The sequence below is a fragment of the Nicotiana attenuata genome, chromosome 1 (genome assembly GCF_001879085.1).
Source record: "Nicotiana attenuata strain UT chromosome 1, NIATTr2, whole genome shotgun sequence".
In the NCBI taxonomy this organism is placed as follows: Eukaryota; Viridiplantae; Streptophyta; class Magnoliopsida; order Solanales; family Solanaceae; genus Nicotiana; species Nicotiana attenuata.
In genome coordinates this window covers 43,166,920-43,177,423 of record NC_031989.1, presented here as the reverse complement: position 1 = coordinate 43,177,423, position 10,504 = coordinate 43,166,920, and the positions used below count along the sequence as shown (strand labels likewise).

Genomic DNA, 10,504 nt, shown 5'->3' with positions numbered 1-10,504 from the left:
TGAAAAAATCATATCAATCACAATATACGACTCACGGGTATACTTGACACCAACGTATAGATACTCGTCACCACACCTATACGTTGACATAAGACTAACACGTAGCAAATAGGACACAACACCTATTCCCTTAAGCTAAGGTTAGACCAAACACTTACTTCGGATTCTACGGCCAAACTCAAGCCTCAAACACAGTTTTCCCCTTTAGAATTCACCGCCAATTCACTTGTATCTAGACATAATTAACTTAGCAACATCAATAAATGCTAAAGAATTCATCCCTAATGCTTAATTATAGATTTTCTATCATTTCCCCCTAAAAGTCAAAAATCGACCTTGGGCCCGCTTGGTCAAAACTCGAGGTTCGGACCAAAATCCGATTACCCATTCACCCACGAGCCCGAATATGCAAATAGTTGTGAAATTCGACCCCAAAACGAGGTCTAAATTCTAATTATACAAAAAACCCTAACTCTACCCAAATCCCCAATTTCTACCATGGAAACCCTAGAATTTTAGTTGTAAATTGGTGAAAAACAATGGAGACTTGAAAGAAAGTAGTTGATGGACACTTACCCATGATTTTGTGAAGAAAAGCTCTTGAGAAAATCGCCCTAGGCCTTCTACTATTGTGAAAATTGAAAAAGAAAAACGACTGGAGTTCTATTTTAAACACCCCCACTGCCCGACCCTCGCACCTGCGTAGGCGCATGTGCGGAAAATCTTCCGCTTCTGCAGAAATGAACAGGCTCACTGGGGGCCGCACCTGCGGAAAGAGTTCCGCTTCTGCGAAATTTTGTCCGCATCTGCAGAAAGAGGGAAGGTTGGACTGGGCCGTATCTGCGGCTAAAAATACGCAGCTACAAGCTCGCACCTGCGGCCCTAGGCTCGCAAGTGCGGGCACACCAGAACTGGTGCACTAGTAGAGTTTTTCCAAGTCTAACCACCTCGTAGCCTATCCGAAACTCACCTGAGCCCTCGGGGCTCCGAACCAAATATGCACGCATGTCTAGAAACGTCATACGGACTTGCGCGTGCGATCAAATTGTCAAAACAACACTTAGAACTACGAGTTTAGCATCAAAATCAAGAAAAAATCTCAAGAACTTTCAAAGTTTCAAATTTTACAACTAAGGGCCCGAATCACGTCATATGACCTCCGTTTCTTACCAAATCTTACAGGCACAACTCAAATACCATATTAAACCTGTACCGGGCTCCGAAACTAAAATACGGGCCCGATACTATCAAATTCAAACACTGTTAAATTTCCAAAAACTCTTATAATTTCAGTTAAATAATTTCTTTCAAAAATTTATTTCTCGGGATAGGGACCTAGGAATTCAATTCTGGGCATACGCCTAAGTCCCATATTTTCCTACGGACTCTCCGAGACTGTCAAATCACGGGTCCGGATCCGTTTACCTAGAATGTTGACCGAAATCAACTTAAATTTTATTTTAAAGGCAAAATTAGCATTTTCTCAATTTTACACATAACCGGATATACGTCCGGACTGCGCACACAAAACAAGGTGAGACAAGAGGAGGATTTTAAGGTCTCGAAACACAGTTTTGACTTTTAAAACAAGAGATGACCTTTTGGGTCATCACAAGGAATATGGAGTCCACGTGTATCAAGATGACATAGTTTTGCATTTAAGAAATGCAAACATGGAATTTTCATGCCCTTGGCCAACCAACTTTACTTTTGTATATAATAGAAATAAGGGGAATCAGGAGGAGCTTCCGGTTCAAGTGAAGTTACAAAAAAATCATAAATTATTCCATATTGGTCCACACAACACTAATGGGTTGTACAAAGATCATTTTGCATTGTACTTTACTGTGTGGTCCATTTTATTGGCAATTGAATGAACTTTTTACAGTGACACGGGTCCCTTATAGAGTTGTGTAAAATTTGGTAAATATCGAATTATCGTACCAAAATTGAAAATTTTGGTATTTGGTATGGTATTTGGTTTAATTTTTATAAAAAAATAATATTTGTTAGTTAAAATAAAATACAGAAATACTGATACAGTACCGAAATATATATTATATTGCACAATACACATATTATTAATTATAATATAAATATATTATATTGCTTTTTTTTCTTCTCTAATTTCATCAATTAACTCTAAGCAAGTAACAAGACATTTTTAATGATCAAATTTGTTACTTTACGTAAAGTTTTCTCTTTCTCGAGACAAAATATTTGCCAACAAATATTTTTAATTTTGTACTTTTGAGTACTTTAACTAATAATGTTACAATATAATGACTCTACATACTAGTTAATATTCAAATAGAATAAACCAAAGTTATTGAACCAAATAAATCCAAAAAAAAGGAGAAAAATGGAACCATATGTAATTTAATTAGCTATGGTTAGGGGCGGCAATTTGATCCCAAACCCATCCAACCGCCCAACCCGCCCAGAGATTAATGGGTTGGGTTACAAACATTTTAGCTCATGGATCTATTTGGACTGAGCCCAAGTTAACCCATTATTTTTTTATAGCCCATTCTGACCCATTAAGCATCCAAATACAACCCATGAAACTTAGGGATCTCAACTCAACTTATCTAGAAATTTACTTAGTTGCCGCAATTTTACTTCTTTTTTTTGTATTTTCAATTTTTTTTTTTTTATGCACACCACCCACCCCTACCCCCTTCCCCACCCCCGCGCAAATCCCTCAATTTTTTTTTACCTTTTTTTTTTTTGTATTTTCTACTGTTTTTTTTCGCTTTTTTGTTTTTCTACACCGCACCCCCCATCCCGTGTTAACCCCCTTAAATTTTCTTTTCGTATTTTTTATTTCCTATTTTTTTGCACCACCCACCCACCCTACACCCTATCCCCTCACCCATAAACCCCTCAAAAAAGTTTTTTTACTTTTTTGTTTTGTATTTTCTATTTTTTCGTTTTTATGTACCACCCACCTACCCCTCACCCCACTCCCAAAATATTTTTGAATTTACAGATTTTAAGGTAAAAGGTTTTTTTATGCAAGATGAACATGGTTCTAAAATATGGGTCAAGTTGGGCGGGTTGGGCTATGACCTATTGTTTAGCCAATCTTGACACAACGCATCTTAGCCCAAGTACTTGGATTGAATTGGATAATGATCTCTAACCCATCTTGACCCGCCCAAATTCAGCCCTCCATTTGCCACCTCTAGCTATGGTATTAATATAGTATTCCCTCTGTTTCAATTTATGTGAACCTATTTAACTGGGCACAGAGTTTAAGAAAAAATGAAGACTTTTGGAATTTGTGATCCTCAATAAGTTAAAAATAAGCTAGAGTATTTATGTGGTTATAAAAAATCCTCATTAATAATAGAATTGTAAATTTAAGCTAAATTGTGTACTAAATTTAAAAAGGCCTCATTTTTTTTGGAATGGACTCAAAAGTAGTACTGACAACACCTTTCAAGGGTTTCAAAGAGAGAGAACTCTAAGTGGAACTTATCAGAAATCTTCACTCATCGGATCTCTCCAATTTTCCATTTGTATGTGGATTTTAAGTTTTGTGTAGTACTTCTCTGCTCCGTGAAAATTTTCATCTAGGACAAAAATAGTGACAAAGAGGGAAGAACTTCGATGCCACCTATGTATTTGACGAAATTCCGCAGTGGAAGATCGTCATGGTCAGCGAATTTGGATGAACTCCGTAATGCAAATTTTGACATAAGCTGTTCACGAGAGTTGCAGTTTATGACATAACGATTTCGTCCTTAAAAAGTTCTTGCTCTTGCATGGATGGGATTCCTCTCTAAAGTGGTGAATTTTAAAAAGCTTGAGGTTCACTGACTGGTGCAATTAAGGTTTCACCTTTTTGGAACTGAACGGTTTGCTTTTAATTGGTACTCATCGCCAATTGCTGAAGGTTACTGAGTAATTAACTAATTAGTTAGAGTCTATGTTCAGTTACTTTGTATTTTGTTCTTGAAATTGATAGACAAATTCCAAGTTTCTTCCTTTATATTTAATAATTTGCACTTCAACTGTATTATTTCAATTTGTAATTCTTCGCGCACCTTTGTTCCATGCCTTAAGTCTTATGACAATTTGCCCTCTCGATAGAGGTTGTGATTAAACTATCAAAATCGAATGCGTCGAAGGATCCTTTTCTTCTTCTAACTCTAGCTGATCCATTGAAATAACTCAAACTCTTTAAGCTCATTTATATGTTGTAAATATTTTTCTTTGCAGTAAAAAGATTATGTAATTGTTAGTTATTTCAACTATTACTTGCAATTAGTTGCTTAAATAAAAAAGTTAAGATACAATTTGACATCCTAAAGTGATTGTGAAGCTTCTAATTGCTTCCTTTGTTTTATTAATGCTCATACACAGAGATTAACTCGGCAACCATGTTATTTCCATAATTTCTTGTTGTAGATAAAGTCGGAATAAACATCAACTCGCTCCTCTCTTGAAAGCATCTGAAGCTGGAATTGTAGTCTTCATTCTATTGTTGGTCTGGTTCACGTGTCGCCAGCTGGTTCTATTTATACAACGGAGAAAGGTGTAGTTCTGATTATAATTCACTCTTATTCTATATATATGGCACCTCTCATGTTATATATTTAATTAAGCAAATATAGATTTATGCTTCATTCTGCTTTGGTGTTTGAATTAGAATTTATTACAGAACTCAAAGTGTTAAGATTGTTTTATCTTTTGCAATATTTAATGGAAGCAAAGAGATTGTTTTTTCTTTTGCAATATTTAATGGAAGCAAAGAGACTATTATGTTTTGATTCTGATCAAATGACAAGTTGTTACTATTTCAAAAGTTTGTCTATAGGTTTTGTGATTTTTTTTTTTCTTTTTATGATAGTGCATCTACTTCTCTGTTTCTTTATATATGATTTACTTTCTGTCACTATTGGTTACTAAATTCGCGTGTTTTTTGGACGTATTGTTGTGATTAATCTGCCACAAGTTTTTATCATATTAGTTGCCAATTAGCATCAACTAGAGGAAAAATTGAATTGCTTGGTAATCCCCCCTTGCTATTTGGAAAAGTTAATACCAGATTTTGGATAATGATAGGCATCATGCGATGGCCTGGTTAAAATACACGTTTAACATGGTTTTATAGGGAAAATATAGTACTATATATATTTTTACTTTGGATTCAAATTTATGATTTGGTACTCCAATAGAGATATCTTTGCAAAACTGAACGTATTCAAGTGGAAACGCGTATTATATAATATGAAACATCCCTAGATCTCCTTTAATAAATTTGCACTTTGTGATGTATTTCAAGGTTTTGACTGAAAATGTGATGGTCAAAGTTGGGATTTTATCCCTATGAGAATATTCAGTCTCCAGTCAAAGCTCTTTTTAGAAAGGGTGATCAGTTGATTTGGTTAGCAAAAATTTGCCGCAGTGAGATTGTTAGTGTTTTCTGCAGAACTTTCTGCTTTATTTCTGTTGTTATGGCGGTAGGACTTTAGGTTTAGAGGATCTTGTAATTAGATTATAAATTTCATATATTACCAATTAAAAACGATGAGATTTATTTAATGAATACTTGACAATTGGAAAGGGCAAGTAGAAATAGATGGTTGTGCACATGTTTAAGCTAAACTTTTTTGCCTTTTAGTTTTCACATTCATTACTTGATTTTTGAAATAGAAGTGTGATCTTGAGGTCGTTGGTATGTTTTTCTGAATGATAATGTAGATAGAGTGCATGGTTTGTACTAAATTATACTCCCTTTGACCAATATTTAGTTTGTTTCCATATGGAGGCTAACCAAACAAATATTACAGAGGAGATGATCGATATAAATGATAGTGAAACAGGTAGCTCTTCTAACCAAGAGGACCACCATTGCTGCCACTATTCTTGCTGTATCTAATTTAATAGTTCCTAGTAATATGGAATAACATCATTTTGTACTTGCCATTTAACAATAAAAGGGGAACAACATCATTTTGGTATGTTTCAGGCTTTCAGCTTCATATCTCTTGTAAAAACTTCTTCATGGCACCTGGAGAGTTGGTACCTTCACAGTTCACATAGACACGAATTATATGTACACTTAGTAAATGCTCAATATTAAGACTATTTTAAGTGCTCGGAAGTACTAAAATAGATAATTATTTACGCGAAAATAACTTTACAAGAGACCTTTTGTACTATAATAAATAAACATGCAACGTAATAGCTATTGAAAATCAATTTCTACTAAAAACGGACAACCAATGCAGGCAGTAACATGAAAATATATTTTATCACTTATTCTCATGCTACATACATAGAAGTAAGACATCTCACGTAGAGATGTGATGGATCAGGGATGTAGTTGAGCAGCAGTATTCTACAATATTCGATTATTCGTTAGTTTATCTGCCTGACTATGAGTGAAAAAGATGGCGAAAGCAAATTAGGTTATGAAACAGATTTAATAGTATTAAAATATTTACTTTCAATGTATATAGTACTCGAGACTTAAATCTTAGAGTGGATAGATTTACAAACTAAAGTTTACTTTCATAATCCAAATTGCTGGCGCAAACCTCACTAGTGAAAGTTCATAGAATATTATGGTTAAAATTGGAAAGGTAGCAGAATGTACAATAAAATAAAATAGCTTTATTCACATTGGGCCCGGGCAAAGCCCGGCTACTCCTCCCATAAAAAAAAAGGGAAGAGGAAAATGGCTATGCTTATATAGAAAGTAGGAGGGAAAGAAAATGGAAAAATTTGTATCTGAAAGTTAAGATAATTGACTGTTAGTAAAATCTTGTAAACATCTCTCTTCCATGCAAGTGACAGTTATTGATCCAAAGAGAATCAATCTGATATATTAAAAGGTGAAGTGGGAAATTATCCTATTATGTTCGTCCAAAAGATGTTTGATATTTGTTTCTATGAAACCTCACCGACATATCTGCTGATGGATGGTAGGTGATAACAGAATGAGGTTGGATTATTTGGATATATCAACCTAGAAAAGGAAGAAACAGAAAAGAAAAACATTGACAGTGTGGAGTTGAACATGTGGGAATATGTAAACAGGTATGCTTATATTGTAGCTATTTTATACTTTTATTTGTTGTGTCTGATCTCTTTGGTATTATTTAATAGTGCAAGAGAAGTAGCTCTCTGATGCAGCTCTTTAGCTTTTCTATTTTGTCATGTTGAAAAGCATTTCACTTTAGGTGACATTCTCCGACGATGATGCCAATATCATTTTTGACTGTGCTGGTTGGAAGACATAGATGAAAGATGTGAATAGATTGTTTGGTTTGAATCTATACTAATATCAACTTATGTGGCGGGATTACTATTCAAATTGTGTGGCTAAATAAATGTTGGTCCTCTACATATTGACATATTAAATTAGTCCCATCTGAGCTGAGAGCACCTGATTATGACAAAAAGGAGAAGTTTAAGGAAGGATTAACCATGTTTTTAGCAACTTTTCTTATATGTGGAAATAATTTTTAACTTTTAATTTGGGATATTCATTCAAGGAGCTTTTTTTCTATTACTCCTACATTTCCTTTAGATGTGATCTTTTCTAATTTTCATCCACGTGCTTTTTGCACTTCAATTTGAATGCAATTTCCTTTTGCCAATAGAGATTTACCTGTCGAGCTTTACCATAAGCGCTTAATGATACTCTAAGTGGTCATTAGTTTCAGTTTATTGTTTCAAGCTTCAAATTTAATTTTTTTCATTTTGTATTTAACAAGTTACTTAAATTTCACTTGCTTTTTTCCTTCTATCTTTGATCCAAGTATATCTTGATAAAAAATGGAAAGCTAGATGAAAGTCATTGTGTAAGAGTTGTAGTTACTATGAACACAAGTAATTACACTTCATTATTCTGACTTTGCAAACTTATTACAAGATATTGACTTTCCTTTTTGGAGAAGACAAATTCAGTGAGCTCTTACGCGCAAGAAGTATGGAAAGAGTACCAAGGCCAGAAGAAACCTTGCGGACTGTGCTATTGTGGTTGAAGAGCTATGGTTTGTAGTCTCACCTTTTGAAAATTGAGTCCTGATTTAATGTCTCTATTATAGTTATTAAAATGTTTATATGATATCTGGGTGGAAGGACTTGGATTTCACAGCTCTCGTAAGGAGTTTTGTGTCATTCTTCAAGGTGGAGAAACCATAAACTGCTCTCTCACAGTGGGCTAGAGCGCGCAGGAGTCGCCAAGGTTTTAAAGGGACTCTCAAAGGATGAGATACCTCAAAAACTTGCTCTATTGCATTGGCTATAAGCTGTAAGTTCTTAACATTTTTCTTGTATTTGTCATCCTATATAGCAGTCAAATTTTTACATCTATTCATCCCTTTTATTGCTTGCTTAAGGGGCTATTAGTTTGACTGTGTAGATTGATCCACGACTCTGGTATATGTACAACATACACTTCTACTAGCTGTGTAGTTTGAAAGTGAAACCCTCAACTTTTCTTCTATGGTGAATGTTCCTTCAGGATTTTACACATGTATTATATGAATAACATGTTTATCAAATGTTTCTATGAGTTGAAATATCTAGAGCTGACATGTTACGTATCAACTTATTGAAGGTTGGATGTTGGTGATGGAAAGAAATCCATCTTGAAGTGCAACAGTATGCCAATGTATGTTTGTCAAAACAACACCAGATTAGTATGCCAATGTATGTTTGTCAAAACAACACCAGATTATCAGGAGAAAGGAAAAATATAACAACAACAACTACCCAGTAAAATCTCACAAAGTGGGGTCTGGGGAGGGTAATGCGTACGCAGATCTTACCGCTACCCCGATAGGGCAGAGAGGCTGTTTCCAATAGACCCTCGGCTCAGGAAGACGGAAATAAAAACAAGAAAAGACAATTCATTAGTAACTTCAGCAGAAACCGTAGAAATAGTAAGAGAAGCATAAAAACCATAAGATAAATGACATGCAATAACATTAGTCAGTATCTAAGGCCTGGGGCTAAGATAAACAACAAGGATAGTGTGAGCTCAACATAAACCGCAAGCCATCTAAGATCAACCCTATCCAAACCCGCCTCACCCCAGGCATGGAGTAGAGAAAGCTCTACTGGCCAGTTCACACCAGAGAAATATTTTTTTGTTATCTTTCATTATTATCTTAGTTCTACCTTTGATGGAAACCTCCTTCTGGTATTTTTATTAAAGGTATTGGACGACTGCTGAGGATAAGTTGTTTGATGTAGTTCTCATATGTGATATGCCAGTGACAAGTAAGTATTTACCACAATTAAATTTTGCTTCTGCAATTTGTGTTCTTTCTTTCCACCATCCAGTATTTACCCCCCCTTTTTTTTTTTCGGGGTGAAGTGAGACTCCCATTTTACCGTACTGATTATGTAGCTCCTGATAAGTTTATACCGTGAATTCCAGTTTGTATCAAGTGCACGTGATGGCGTTTTAACTTGGAAATATGACTTATGAGGTAGTTCTTGAGCAAGGAACACTCAAATAAGAAATACTATATCAAATATAGGAGAACTGTCATAACAACTAGTCCATCTTATTAGTTGAAATCCACCTCTTTTACTATTGTGACTGATTATAATGGAAGAAAACTGTCATTTGTGTATTGTCGTTGCGCACCCGTGGATGTAAAAAGTGTATCATTTGGTGATCATACAATATTCGTGAGTGGATAATTGTTTCAAATTGTATCTAACTTATACCCAGCGATTCCAAGAAACAAAACAAAAACAAAACACAAGAGGATTTCAAAAGTTAGTTTGATTTCTATTCCTCTTCATATTTCCTGGAATTCTGGATGATAATTGAGCTGTAGAAGTGTTATTTGGTTGCTGAACATTTAATTTGACCTATGTAATATACAATTAATGTTGGGACCTCAGACGGGTCAAACATCAGCGGCCATGGGCATTAACACTATTAACCAATCTAATATCAATTATCATCTAAAATCCCAACATGGGCCTCTAATCATACCCAACTCTTAGCCTATTAATATACTATTAACCAATGTAATATCAAGACAACCTAGATTGAACAACTAATATTGTGGGGGAAGTGCACGGTTATCCAGTAATAACATATGTATTTACTTTTAAGCTACTGTTTAAAATGTCTTTAGTCTTTAGCCACTATTTTAATAAACTTTACCTGTCCGGACGAAAATACCCTTCTGCTCATAAAGTTCAGGACCAAGTGTCCTTGTCACGACCCAATTTTCCCTCCGTTGGGTTTCGTGAAGGCACCTAGTCTCTAAACTAGGTAAGCCCAACATAAAATGAAATAACATTGATGCTTTCTTACTTTAAACTAACCAACTCTGAATAATCCAAAATTTCCCCAAAACCGTTGGTACAAGTCACAAGCCCATCTAAGAGTAATTACACAAAATAATACATCTCTGCCCCGAAACAAAGAGCAAATGGAAATAATTACAATTGAAGGTGACTCCCAGACCTACGAACGCAGCAGCAGGTTACCGTGAGTCTCCACTGCGACGATCCG

At 35.1% G+C, this 10,504-nt stretch overlaps 1 long non-coding RNA gene across 4 annotated transcripts; it reads left to right on the top strand.

Annotated features, from left to right (window-relative positions):
• LOC109225547 lies at positions 3,427–9,655 on the top strand. Of its 4 annotated transcripts, none has more exons than XR_002067942.1 (7): positions 3,427–3,901; positions 4,417–4,543; positions 6,943–7,053; positions 7,917–8,012; positions 8,101–8,272; positions 9,182–9,246; positions 9,407–9,655. It is a non-coding gene; the product is annotated as an uncharacterized LOC109225547 (long non-coding RNA). The 4 variants fall into 4 exon arrangements; XR_002067941.1 differs by adding an exon at positions 8,582–8,635 and having other exon boundaries at positions 3,427–4,543; XR_002067938.1 differs by having other exon boundaries at positions 3,427–4,543.